The following is an 11594-nucleotide window of genomic DNA, read 5'->3' on the forward strand; positions in this document are numbered from 1 at the left end:
CAGGTCACTATAAGTTATTCATTTGGCCAAAATGATAATTCCAAAAAAAGTGTTTAAAAAGAAAACCTTTACTCTGATAGAGGAGACTTAGCTTTCCAAACAAGACCCAATAAAGATAGTATGAGGCTAATTAAATTTGTCTCTTCTCTCTTTTCCCTTTTCTCCCTGCCATTTACCCGAAGGAGAAAACAAAACCATTTTATTATCTTTTATCATTACATAAAAATCATCTTCAAAAGAGAAAACCAAATTTCATGTTGGCTTTAATGCATCTTTAATGTTAAGGCTAGTTTCTTAAATAAAATTTTATATTTCTATTTAGTTTTAATTAGTTTGACCGTAAGGTAAGGTTTTCTACCCTTTATAATTTTCCATCAAACAGCAGATCAATTTTCTAAGAAAACCCGCCCGACGGTTTCGTTGGTGCGATGGAACGCTGGTCATTTCCGTGGGTGCCGGCGCGGTGCGGATTCGTGGTGGGATGCCGATACCTCCAGTCAGAGGCCCGTAGCCCCGGCCCGGCTAGTTTTTGTATTTTTTTTTTTAGTAGAGACGGGTTTCACCTTGTTAGCCAGGATGGTCTCGATCTCCTGACCTGCGTGATCCGCCCGTCTCGGCCTCCCCAAAGTGCTGGGATTACAGGCTTGAGCCACAGCGCCCGGCCTAGAATTTTTTAATAAGATTAACCCTTTACAAACCGTTTTCACTTTGCTTAAACCTTCAGTTTTGTTCCATTACTCTTTTAGGTTAAGTCAACTTTTTTAGGTTAAGACAATCTTTATTTTATTTTATTTCTTTTGATATAGAGTTTTGCTCTTATTGCTCAGGTTGGAGTGCAGTGGCGTGATCTCAGCTCACCACAACCTCCACCTCCCAGGTTCAAGCGATTCTCCTGCCTCAGCCTCCCAAGTAGCTAGGATTACAGGCATGTGCCACCACGGTCGGCTAATTTTGTATTTTTAGTAGAGATGGGGTTTCTCCATGTTGGTCAGGCTGGTCTTGAACTCCTGACCTCAGGTGATCTGCCTGCCTAGGCCTCCTCCCAAAATGCTGAGATTACAGGTATTACCAATAATCTTTAAAATTGTTTTTATTTCCAAAAGATTACTAATGTCATGTGAACAAAAAGGTATTAAAGTATCCATTTTTCTGACAAAATATTTAAGCCCTTATTTTTCTAAGCCAATTAATTGAGCTGTTTTACATACAAACATCACACACAACACATATAAATACAGACAGAAGATTTGGCACTTGTAAGATTTTTCATTTGCCAGTTTCTTAATTGGATTACTGGCTTCAGGGTGGAGGCTTTGGAGGAACAGGGCCAGGAAAGCATGTGTTTCTAGGGCCAAATAAGCAGCAAATAAGTAGCTGAAGACAAAGACAGATCCCCAGAATTAAGGGTGTCATTTTATACTGGATCTTGGATCCCCAAAAGGAGGGAAATACGATGGGAGAAGACCGTGCAGTGCTTCTTTTTTTGAGACGGAGTTTTGCTCTTGTCATCCAGGCTGGAGTGCTGTAGCAAGATCTCGACTCACTGCAACCTCCACCTCCCGAGTTCAAGCGATTCTCCTGCCTCAGCCTCCTGAGTAACTGGGATTACAGGTGCCTGCCACTATGCCTGGCTAATTTTTGTATTTTTAGTAGAAACGGGGTTTCACCATGTTGGCCAGGCTGGTCTCGAACTCCTGACTTCGGGTGATCCACCCACTTTGGCTTCCCAAAGTGCTGGGATTACAGTCATAAGCCAATGTGCCTGGCTGACAGTGCAATGCTTCTACCCTGCATTTCATTACAAGGCAACCCAAAGCCAATGAGCCCATTTTGACATGGGTCCATCCCTCATGGGAGTCTCATCTCTCAGTCGGGGTTGGGGATGTTTTCTTATCTTCCAGGTGGCCAAGAGCATGCTTCTCTCATCCAAGTGTGCAAAGAGTCAAGTATTCCTCCATAACTACTATTAGCCATCCTTAAGTATATTTCCTACTTAGTTATCACACACCAAAGCTGTCTCATAATGCAAAGTAATTTCTCATAACCCCCAAACTCAAAACTGTCAGATAACACAACGCAAAACAGAACAGAGTCTTTGATTTTGAGAGGGATCTATCTGCTTTTACTTCCTGGGGTTTCGTGAGGAAAACAGAGGTGTTTCCTGCCCCCCCTCCAAAATGAGGTCTGTGGTGCCTCCTCTGTTTTTCCCAATGAGTCCCAGACTACCAGAAGTTATCTTAGGGCCTCTCATGTATGCATTAAGAGTGGCAAGACAAAAAAAAAAAAAATAGAGAAAAATAATTCAGTTGACTGAGAAGAAAAAATCTTTTTCCAGAAAAACAAGTTCCAGGAAGAGAAAAATATAAAGGCCCTTTAAATATACTTATAGCTTGTTTATCCACTTTTAATTAAGCTGACTTTTAGCCATAGCGCTCTTAAAAAAAATCCTTTAAAATTTTTTATTACCTGACTTTAGCCATGCCAAGTGGCATATTTTTGGCTCTTGAAGTCTATCACAGGTAACTTCCCACATGAAATTAATCTGTTTTAACTAAGGTTACAATGTAACCATGGACACATAGGTGTCTCAAAGAGATGGTAAGTAGTTTCTTTTTCTTTTCTTTCTTTCTTTTTTTTCTTTTTTTCTTTCTTTTTTTTTTTTTTTTTTTTTTTTTTTTTTTTTTTTTTTTTTTTTTTTTTTGTTTTTTTGGGGAAATAAAAATTCAAGATAGGAAATCAGAAGCTATCCATGGGGTGGGGGGAAACCTCAATAAATGGCAAAGTAACATAAATGAAATACCAGAAAGGAATCATTCTGGAAGGCAAGAATAGAACCCAGGCTGCCATTATCAAAAAGCAAAGCCTTAGCTGCTGAGTTAGAGCAAGGAGAAGTTTCTATTGCTCTTCCCAGAAGGATCCTAGAGAAGCCCATTTCAAGCTTACAAAGGCTTTTAACCGCTCAAGATAATTTTTAGGGCTATGACATGAACCTCAAAATTCCTGTCCTCTGGATGGTGGGAGCCAAGAGAAAGTATCTCCACACGGTCACAAGGTTAAATTAAGCTCTTAAGGACACAAGACAGAAATTTCTTTTTCTTTTTTTTTTTTTTGAGACAGAGTCTCGCACTGTCACCCAGGCTGGAGTACAGTGGCCTGATCTCTGCTCACTGCAACCTCCACCTCCTGGGTTCAAGTGATTCTCCTGCCTCAGCCTCCCAAGCAGCTGGGATTATAGGTGCCCGCCACCATGCCCAGCTAATTTTTTGTATTTTTTAGTACAGACGGGGTTTCACTATGTTGGCCAGACTAGTCTTGAACTCCTGATCTCATGATCCACCCGCCTTGGCCTCCCAAAGTGCTGGGATTACAGACATGACCCACTGCACCCAGCCTATACAAGACAGAAATTTCATACAGTATTGGTTTCAGAGACCCATCCGTAGCAAAGTTTGTAACGGACCAGCCTGCCAGACTGGCTTGAAAAGTGGGCTGATAGAGGTCCTAAACTCACATTCTATCCTGTGATGCCCCTCTCTCCGTTACAGAACACAGAAAGACAAATTCTTAGCACAAAGTACACCAGATTTGCTACTGCCTGAGACTAGTCTCACAAATCCTTTTTCTATTAAGCAAACGCTTGCAGAGAGACAAATAGTGATATTTACCATTTACCCAGACTGAGAAAGAGAGAGAGACCAGAAACTCGGCTGGTAAGAATTTCTTACCCTGTTTTGCCAGCACACCAGGTTTCCAGTCTCCCTTTCTCAACGGAGCGGCTTCTGATGATCCTGCTCACTGCGCCATAGCTGTGGGGTTCAAGAGAAAATCACCCTTTACTGTTTTATGGAACCATCGGCAAGATTCTTAATTTGCAAGATGCTGCCCAACCGGCTGCATGGGGAACGGAATTAACATTTTCCATCCCAGCAAAACACACATAACAAAACGAACCCTAGTCATCTCGTTCAGCACCCAATATCAACCTGGCAAAGCTCAATTTTTTTCCCCATTGATCCCTGTTGTCTCTGATCCATTCCAGGTGGGAAGGGACGACCTCCGAATAGTAATTCACAATGGGATCTCTGGGCAAGGCAAAGAGCAGATAGTCACCCCAAGAGACAGGCCTGTCGAGCCTTCCTTAGGGCTCATGGAATGTGACCAGACAAATAAGGAGGGTTCTCTGAGTTAGGCCCCTTCCATCATCAATTCCTTTTGAGATTCCTTCCACATTACAAACATACACAAAGATGAGATGGACGGAAGGCCTTCCAAACCATATTGCTAACCAAGAACTCCAAGAGTATCCCTTCCAAACTATCCTCCTATTCTCCATCTGAGAAACCTTGAAATCTTCCTGACTGAGAAGTTTCCCAAACAAGGACTCTTCCTACTAGTTAGAAAGAGCCAACCCAGACCACCCAGGAGCCGAACAGACACCCTGCAATGGGGCTACAGACACGCACACCCCGTGGAGCTGCGGACACCCCACCATAGGGCTACAGAACCAGTCGGGAGAAGGAAGGAGGCATTGGCAGTGCCTAGGATACTCGCCAATCCAGACTTCCCACCATGGGGCTACAGAGAGACACCCTGTGATAGGGCTACCGTTAAAGGATGTCTCCCCAGGACTATTTCTCCATTGCAATTAAATCCATGCGAGGTCAGCAGCGCCTGGCCAGTAGAGAGAGTACCAGAGAAAGAGTAATCCACACAGAGCTGGCTGTGCGGGAGAGCGGAGTTTTAGTACTATTCAAATCAGTCTCCCCGAGCGCTCCTTTTTTTAAATTTGAGACGGAGCCTTGCTCTGTCGCCAGGCTGGAGTGCGGTGGCGCGATCTCAGCTCACTGCAACCTCCGACTCCCTGGTTCAAGCTATTCTCCTGCCTCAGCCTCCTGAGTAACTGGGACTACAGGCACATGCCACAATGCCCAGCTAATTTTTCTTTTTTTTTCGTATTTTCAGTAGAGACGGGGTTTCACCACGTTGGCCAGGATGGTCTCGATTTCCTTACCTCATGATCCACCTGACTCGGCCTCCCAAAGTGCTGGGATTACAGGTGTGAGCCCCTGTGCCCGGCTCAGGGAGTGGAGTTTTTAAGGATAACTTGGTGGGTGGGGGAAGCCAGTGAGCCAGGAGTGCTGATTGGTCGGGGATGAAATCACAGGGAATCGCAGCTGTCTTCTTGTGCTGAGTCCTTTCCTGCGTGGGGGCCACAAGATTGGATGAAGGAGTTTATTATCTGAGTGGTGCCAGCTGATCCATGCAGTGCAAGGCCTGCAAAATATCTCAAGCACTGATCTTGGGAGCAGTTTAGGGAGGGTCAGAATCTTGTAGCCTTCAACTGCATGACTCCTAAACCATAATTTCTAATCTTGTGGCTAATGTTAGTCCTACAAAGGCAATCTAGTCCCAGGCAAGAAGGATGTCTGCTTTGGGAAAGTGCTGTTACCGTCTTTGTTTAAACTATAAACCATGTTTCTCCCAAAGTTAGTTCAGCCTATGCCCAGGGACAAACAAGGATAGCTTGGAGGTTAGAAGAGGCAAGATGGAGTCAGTTAAGTTAGATCTCTTTCACTGTCTGAGTCATAATTTTGCAAAGGCGGTTTTACCTGGTCGAGTTTTGTAGATTTTGTTACAGACTGTGATCCAAAAACACTGAACCAACTCATAGTTCCATCAGTTAGGCATAAATGTATTTATTTTCCCCATAGCCCCATTCATTGACTAAGTTTTATCAATTTTACTGATTTTTATTAAGTCTCTGGAAAACAGACTATGTTCTCTCTCTGTGTGTGTGGTGGCACGGACTAGCTAAAAAGCGAAGGTATCTCTGGTTTCCCTGTCTTTTTTTTTTTTTTTTCTTTTTTGAGACAGGGTCTTATTCAGTCACCTAAGCTGGAGTACAGTGGTGCAATCTTGGTTCACTGCAACCTCTGCCTCCCCGGCTCAAGCAATCCTCCCACTTCTATCTCTCGATTAGCTGGGACCACAGGCGCAAACCGCTGCACCTGCCTAATTTTTGGTAGAGACGGGGTTTCACCATGTTGCTTGCCCAGGCTAGTCTCAAACTCTTGCGCTCAAGGAATCTGCCTGCTTCCGCCTACCAAAGTGCTGGGATTACAAGCCACTGTGCCTGGCCTTCTCTGCTATTATATGAACAAAAACCTGAAAGTTTTCAATGGCCTTCCTGTTTAATATGATCACAGTACGATACTATTATTAGAAAATCTAACCAAATTCTGGCCAGGTGTGGTGACTCATACCTGTAATCCCAGCACTTTGGGAGGCTGAGACGAGTGGATCACTTGAGGTCAGGAGTTTGAGACCAGCCATGGCCAAAATGGTGAAACCCTGTGTCTACTAAAAATACAAAAATTAGCTGGGTGGAGTGGCACAGGTCTATTCCCAGCTACTTGGGAGGCTGAGGCAGGAGAATCGCTTGACCCAGGAGGTGGAGGTTACAGTGAGCCAAGAGCCACTGCACTCGAACCTGGCTGACAGAGTGAGACTCTGTCTCAAAAAAAAAAAAAAAAAAAGAAAAGAAAAGAAAATAAAATCTAACCAAATCCTGTAATGCTATGATGCTCTTGTACTGGATAAGAAAAGTGTTCAAGCCAAGGAGATGCCATCCCACTGAACTCTATAAAGATAAAATCATACAGGAAAATCCCCTTCCTCTCCATGACTCCCCTCCCCTGTTAAACCCCCTTGTCAGCTCCTGGTCCCAAAACCTAGGTCTTTCGATTCTTCTCACAGTGGGTTTATCCAGTAGTTCTCATCCTAGTTGTACATTAGCCTCATCTGAGGAACTTAAAAAATACTGACGCCCAGGCCCCACCTCAGTGATTCTGATTTGATTCCTCTGGGTGGAGCCTGGTCATCTGTGTTTGAAGAATCTTCCCAAGTGAGGCTAATCTGCAGCTGAGGTTTCCAGTCATAAAGCTAACCAAAGTCAGTGCTCAATGCATGTTTCTTGAATGACTCAATGATTAAATGTGTCTTAATTGGGTAACTGTGCAGTTGTTCCACGTGGGTGGCAGAAAGCCAGTGAGGGTGATTAGGAAGTTCTGTTCTGCAGGAGTAAGTGGCATTAACTGGTAAGGGTGCTATGTTCACAGCATTCTCTACCTGCCATCTGAGATGCATTTCTTTTTTTTTGAGACGGAGTCTCGCTCTGTCGCCCAGGCTGGAGTGCAGTGGCCGGATCTCAGCTCACTGCAAGCTCCGCCTCCTGGGTTTACGCCATTCTCCTGCCTCAGCCTCCTGAGTAGCTGGGACTACAAGTGCCCGCCACCTCGCCCGGCTAGTTTTTCGTATTTTTTTTTAGTAGAGACAGGGTTTCACTGTGTTAGCCAGGATGGTCTCGATCTCCTGACCTCGCGATCCGCCCGTCTTGGCCTCCCAAAATGCTGGGATTACAGGCTTGAGCCACCGCGCCCGGCCGTGAGATGCATTTCTGAGGTGTTGTATTTCTTTTTTATTGAAATAAAATTCACATAACCAAAAATATACTCTTAAAATGTACAGTTCAGAGGCTGGGCACAGTGGCTCATGCCTGTAATCCCAGCACTTTGGGAGGCCGAGGCCAGCGGATCACCTGAGGTTGGGAGTTTGAGACCAGCATGGTCAACATGATGAAACCCTGTCTCTATTAAAAATACAAAAATTAGCTGGGTGTAGAGGCACACGTCTGTAATCCCAGCTACTTGGGAGGCTGAGGCATGAGAATTGCTTGAACCTGGGAGGCGGAGGTTGCAGTGAGCCAAGATTGAGTCACTATGCTATACTCCAGCCTGGGTGACAGAGCGAGACTCCATCTCACAAAACAACAACAACAACAAAAAAAACCGTACAGTTCAGTGGTTTCTAGTATGCTCACAAGGTCATACAACCATTATCACTATGTTCAAAACATCTTCATCATCCCCCAAAATAAACTCTGTATCTACGAACAGTACTCTTCATTCTCCCCTCACCCCAGCCCCTGGCAACTGCTTATCTACCATTGGTCTCTATAGATTTGCCTTTTCTGGACATTTCATAGAAAAGGAATAATATACAACATGGTCTTTGTGACTGGCTTCTTTCACTTAGCATAATTTTTTGTTTGTTTGTTTTTTGAGAAGGCATTTTGCCTTCCCAAAGTGCTGGGATTACAGGCATGAGCCCCCGCACCTGGCTTTAACAGTATTTTTGTTTACTATGTATGTATCATTAATTTAACCCCAGAGGGTTTCTGGTGAGCCCTCTTGGCCCAACCCTGAAGACCATGAGGGAGCCTGTGGTTTGGGGATGGGTCATATGTCCCTGAGCAGGGCAGCTTCCTTCTCTGGGAGAAGCTTGGTCACAGGGAGGCGACTGAAAGTAACATTGTTGGTGGATATCTTTCTACATAAAAGGTGCTGGGCTAGGATGACAGGAATAGATATGACATTATTCCATATATCAGGACTTACAATCGAGTGACAGGTATTACGACCATCATTCCAATATGAGGCAAAGTTTGATAAGAACTATAGGAGAGACTGCAAATTTAAGAGAGACAGATTAGGAACAGTAAATTCTAATTAGAAGACTTGATTACTATAGCTTTGTAGTAAGTTTTGGAATTGAGAAATGTTAGTCTTGCAGCTTTGTTTTTTTTCCCTCAAGATTGTTTTGGCTATGCTGGGTCCCTTGCATTTCCGTATGATTTTTTTTTTTTTTTGAGACGGAGTTCGCTTCTGTCACCCAGGGCTGAGTGCAGTGGGCCGGATCTCAGCTCACTGCAAGCCCGGCCCCGGTTCATGCCATTCTTCTGCCTCAGCTCCTGGAGAGTCTGGACTACAGGCACCGCACCACGCCTGCCAATTTTTTGTATTTTTAGTAGAGACGGGTTTCACCATGTTGGCTAGGATGGAATTCACCCTGACCTCAGATCTGTCTGCCTGGGCCTGTGTTGCTGTGATACTGCGCTGGGCCTCCGTATGAATTTTAGTATCAACTTGTCAATTTCTGCAAAAAGTGCAGCTGGAATTTCGACAGAGATTGTATTGAATCTGTACATCAATTTGTGGTGTACTGGCATCTTAACGATACAAGTCTTCCAACCTATGAACAGGGGATAATTTTCCATCTATTTAAATCTTTAATTTTTTTGATGATGTTTTGTAGTATTCAATGTACAGCTCTTGTATTTCTTTTTTTTTTCTTTTTTCTTTTTTCTTTTTCTTTTTTGAGACAAATCTCTCTCTCTGTTGCCCAGGCAGGAGTGCAGTGGCATGATCTCAGCTCACTGCAACCTCCGTCTTCCAGGTTCAAGCGATTCTCCTGCCTTAGCCTCCCGAGTAGATGCGATTACATGTGCCAGCCACCACGTCCGGCAACTCTGTGTATTTTTAGTAAAGACAGGGTTTCACCATGTTGGTCAGGCTGGTCCTGAACTCCTGACCTCAGGTGATCCACCCATATCAGCCTCCCAAAGTGCTGGGATAACAGGCATGAGCCACCATGCCCGGCCAGGTCTTGTATTTCTTTTGTTAAATTTATTCCTATTTTATTCTTTTTAATCCTATTGTAAATGGGCTTTTTAAAAATTACATTTTTGAATTATTTATAGTGTAAGAAATACAACTGATTTTTGTATATTAATTGTGTATCCTGCAACCTTGCTTAGCTCATTTGTTATCTTTAATAGTTGAGTGTTTGTGTTTGTGTGTGTGTGTATGTGGATTCTTTAGGGCTTTTTATACACAAGATCATGCCATCTGCAAATAGAGATAGAGATAGTTTTACCTCCTCCTTTCCAATGAGAATGTGTTTTTTGTTTCTTGCCTAATTGTCCTGGCTGGAATCTACAGCACAGTGATGAAATAGAAGTGATGAGAGCAGACCACCATGTCCTATTCCTGAGCTTAGGGGAAACATTCAGTTTTTCACTATTAAGCATGATAGTAGCTATGGGTTTTTCATATATATATATATATATATATTTTTTTTTTTTTTTTTTTTTGAGACAGAGTCTTATTCTGTCACCCAGGCTAGAGAGCAGGGGTGCAATCTTGGCTCATGGCAACTGCCACCTCCCAGATTCAAGTGATTTTCATGCCTCAGCCTCCCGAGTAGCTGGGATTGCAGGTGTGCACCACCATGCCTGGTTACTTTTTGTATTTTCAGTAGGGACCAGGTTACACCATGTTGGTCAGGCTGGTCTTGAACTGCTGACCTCAGGTGATCTGCCCGCCTACGCCTCTCAGAGTGTTGGGATTGCAGGTGTGAGCCACTGTGCCTGGCAGTTTTTCATAGATTTTTAAAAATCAGGTTGAGGAAGCTCCCTTTTACTTCTAGTTTGTTGAGTGTTTTATCACAAAGAGGTGTTGGATATTATCAAATGCTTTTTCTGTGATTATTCAGTCGATCCTATATGTCTTTTCCCCTTCCGAATTTTTTTTTTTTTTTTGAGATGGAGTCTTGCTCTGCTGCCCAGGCTGGAGCTCAGCGGCACGATCTCAGCTCACTGCAAGTTCCGCCTCTGGGTTCACGCCATTCTCCTGCCTCGGCCTCCCAAGTAGCTGGGACTACAGGCACCCACCACCATGCCCAGCTAATTTTTTTTGTACTGTTAGTAGAGACAGGGTTTTACCGTGTTAGCCAGGATGCTCTCAATCTCCTGACCTTGTGATCTGCCCGCCTCGGCCTCCCAAAGTGCTGGGATTACAGGCTTGAGCCACCGCGCCCTCCCCCCGGCTTCTGAATATTTTAAGAAAGGCATCTTGCCAGTGGACTCTAGTCCCAACTTAGGTCTCAACACAGCTAGTAGGGGAGATATGTGACTGTTCTTTTTTGTTTGTTGGCTAGTCTGACTTAAACACTTATTACTATTACTATTGTTATTATTTTTTGAGTCAGCGTCTCGCTCTGTCGCCCAGGCTGGAATGCAATGGTGTCATCTTGGCTCACTGCAGCCTCGACCTCTTGGGTTCAAGTGATCTTCCCACCTCAGCCTCCTGAGTAGCTGGGACTACAGGCATGCGCCTGGAATATTTTTGTTTCTTTTTTTGTAGAAACAGGGTTTTGCCATGTTGCCCAGGCAGGTCTTGAATTCTTGAGCTTAAGTGATCTGCCTGCCTCGGCCTCCCAAAGTGTTGGCATTACAGGCGTGAGCCGCTGCTCCCGGTCTGAAGCACTATTAATTATTATTATTATTATTATTATTTTGAGACGGAGTCTCACTCTGTCACCCAGGCTGGAGTGCAGTGGCGCGATCTCGGCTCACTAGGACCTCTGCCGCCTGGGTTCAAGCCATTCTCCTACCTCAGCCTCCCAAATAGCTGAGATTACAGGTGCCTGCCACTGCGCCTGGCTAATTTTTGTGTTTTTAGTGGACACGGGGTTTCACCATCTTGGCCAGACTTGTCTTGAACTCCTGACCTCAGGTGATCCACAAGCCTTGGCCTCGCAAAGTGCTGGGATTACAGGCGTGAGCCACCGCACCTGGCCAAAACACTATTATTAAAAATCACTTATTTGTAAACAGGTAATATTTGCACATGATAAGTACAAATCATTTAGTAAAAAGTCAACGGTGACAGGCTTGCTCTGTTTTATTCCCTTTC

The sequence above is a fragment of the Papio anubis genome, chromosome 7 (assembly GCF_008728515.1).
Source record: "Papio anubis isolate 15944 chromosome 7, Panubis1.0, whole genome shotgun sequence".
Lineage (NCBI taxonomy): Eukaryota > Metazoa > Chordata > Mammalia > Primates > Cercopithecidae > Papio > Papio anubis.